Below are 3,555 nucleotides of genomic sequence, written 5' to 3' on the forward strand. Positions count from 1 at the left end.
ACGAATGCCTCAAACCAGATCTTTGTCACCATGGAGCAATCTGCACAAATACTATTGGTATAGCATATAAGAATTGTTATTTAGAAAATACGCTGCTCTGATAATATCGCCCCATACAAAGGACAAAGATTGCTTTTTTATTTCACTATAGGATTTTTTAAAATACGCCCAAAATGCCCCTTAGTTACGCCCCCTCTAAAGTCAAATCCTGGAATCGCCCCCGAATGTGGTAACTTTGGTGGCTTAGACATGGGTATACTTTATTTATGTTGGTGGAAATGTTCAAAACATGTTTCACTTTCTGTTGTGTTGACTCATTGATTTGGAATTGGCGGTATAACATAACTTGATACATTTTCAGGGAACTGTTTTTGGAAATGGTAGTTAAGCATAAGACGGTACTTTGTCAGGAAATTATTTTTGGACTGGGTTGTAAAGCATAACATGCTTTGTTTTCAGGGAGCTATTTGTGTACCTGCGCTTACCCATGGATGGGCAAACAATGTTCAGAATTCAACTGTTCCTTAAGCAATTGTGAACATGGCGGCACATGTACGCAACATGGATGCATGTGTACCACACCATGGACCGGGTTTGTCTGCTCAATTAAGATGCTTTCATCAACGTCGACTCAATCTCCAATTACAGCAACGACAGCACTTACAGACTCATTTACACACTCTATTAACCATCCTGAAACACAACCGAATTATTCATACAATGCAAGTACGTATGTTATCGCTTTGAAAACAGAAAAAAATAATAACAGTATCAAGCGCTTTTCATTTTCATATATTTATTTAATTAAATGTGAAAACGGTCTTTGTTAAAAAGGTCCATGAAAATAAGTCATTTCATTGCCCCCGTTACCCTTTCATGTCGCCCTAGGTGATGGCAATCTGTACAAAGAGCTGTTCTATGGCTCTCTGACTGTCGCTGCCTTGTTGGTGGTGTTTCTCGCAATCACAATGTGCACGTTGAATAAATATAAAAGGTACTTTCTCTCGTATAGGTATGACGTCACCATTGTGTCATATGTACTTCCGTTGTGTGGAAAATTCTCAATAAAAAAATAATGTTTTTTATGACTGATAGACATGTTTTCACATGCTCAATACACTGTAAATCAAAAATATCATTATTCCTGAAACTTTTATACCTTGAGTATCTATTATTGCTTGATTTATCATTTAGAATAGAGATTTCAGCATAAACTGCTGCGCTATAGTTGAAAGGTCATTTTGAAAGAACTGTCATGGCGGACTGTGCAATTTTTAGAGTTTATTTTTCAAGTGGAGAGATTTATCTTAGGAATAACTTGACCCCCCTTTTTTATTGGCTTAAAAGGTAATTTAAAGCTTGTACTTTAAGAATATATATGTTTATCATAGTCTGCATTCGTTCGAAATGCCTTTAAATGTTGTCTAAATATAATCATTTCACATTGAATTATAGAGGAAATGACAATGGTGGTGTGTAACCTATATGTTTATTATTGCATTGTTTAATTGTAAGTTGTAAGGCAGCGCATGGAAATAATACCACTTATTTGTCGTTATAGGCGTTTAAATATAGAAAAATATATAATCAAATCGTTTATAAATTGTTTTCTTATGGCATATAGGAATTAATCAGATTTGTAGTTCATATTTCGTATAGGACATAAGTGGATGTCTATATTTTTTACAGAAATTCCAGGAAGATAAGAAGTAAACAGCGTGGACACGATCGAAAAGAAGCGAGTGCGAATAAAGACATCAGCACTGTTGATGTGGAACCAGCTCGAGAAACATATGGCCACAATGAAGTATTTCATCAAACGAACGAAAGGGGTGGTGTTAAAATCAAAGAGAGTGATTTGTATTACTATTTTAAATCATGACACCCACTGTGATATTTCAAATATGTTGATATAAACTACATTTTTATAGTGCTTGTAGATGTATGTATTAATAGAAAAGAAAAGATGGAAACATATTGTCTTAAACAGTCTTTAAGGATACATTTTCCGACCACTTGGTTTAAGACTGGACAATTCTGAGCAATGCCATGGAAAACTGGAAGGACAAGCCGAGTAAAGACATGAATTTAAAGTGACACTCTTATTCAAAATCTATACAAACACATGTAAAACAAACATAAATTTTGAGTGATACACCCTCAACTTCTTACTAAATAATCGCGGCATTTATGGAAAGTGTTAACTACTAACAATATTATAACTGTGTATTTAATAGCTGAAAACTCAAAAATATTAAATGATTGGTGAATGCTAAAATATTTACTGCAATCTACTATGGTCTCATAAGGTAGAAATACCGTGTTTTCTGCTCATTTCTTTTAAATAGACCTCGATTTCCTTCATAAATATCATTGTTTTCCACATGTGTTTATCCTTTTTGGTATATTAAAACGGCAATTGTTTTAAATGTGTTAAATGTTATTTTGGAGTAAAAATGCATCAAAGACCTAGTTTAAAACCTAATAGACTCTGAACCAGAGACACACATCTAACAAACAACACATTCATCAATTGCATATAAGGGTGTGTGTGATAATGGGGGTGGGGATATCTAGTTTGTGACAACTCCACCTCACTCTTGATCATCAAAATGTCTAAGATCACAAGGAAACAAACGATGAAGTCAGAAACAAGAATCACCTAATAAACATTAATACAATAGGTTAAATGCGTAGGAATATATATTGGAGTGTATTCTGTTTGTTTGCGATGAACGGTTTAGTGTATTTCATGTACACAGACGCCTCATTGCGGGATTGGTCCGCGTGGGGGACACAGAGAAGTCGGCTTGTCCTATAGTACGGCAAAAAAGGTGAGAAACGGGAAACATAAAAAATACAGGACGTGGATAAGTACGTAATTGGACGGCGTACTATTCTGAACTACGTTAAACTGCGGCTAGCAACTTGCCCAGCGCGTGGACGGGTCTACGGTGAAAAACGTGTAAGTACTGGCATCCCCGGGTAACTAACTACGTTCAACTACGGATCAATACCTATTATTACGGAAAGTTACGTTTCAGTATGGATAATTACGTTTAAGTACGTTGGACAATGATTGAAAATTGTTCAACAAAGTGAATACTTTCTAATAAAATATGAAATCTGGGCATTCTTTGTTTTCCGTGTACAGTCTGAGGTATCCTTTCTCTCCATTCGAAAATGCATGCTTGTTTCTGGATCTTTTTGACAGAGTGGCAGTTTGTTCCAGTCAATAATAGCTTGATAATTAAAAGGAGAATTGGTAAAACTAATTTCCGGAGGCACATGAATGTTACAATCTGAGCCCCTATAGTAGTAAGCATATGCATGTCAGACACCTGGGTGAGAATACTATGCATTACTACATGTACGTTGATGTACGGCTCAGGTACGAATCGATACAGAATATTACGTTCCTATTTGTATCTAGATGAAGCTATCCGCGCCGTGTGTGTGACTGGTACGTAAGGGCACTGCCAGGGAACCTTACAAAAAAATAGTTTGGTGTAACCTTTGTTTCAGTTCATATTTGGGTTAAATTTTTTCCGCATG

Source organism: Mya arenaria, chromosome 12 (genome assembly GCF_026914265.1).
Source record: "Mya arenaria isolate MELC-2E11 chromosome 12, ASM2691426v1".
NCBI classification, from domain to species: Eukaryota; Metazoa; Mollusca; class Bivalvia; order Myida; family Myidae; genus Mya; species Mya arenaria.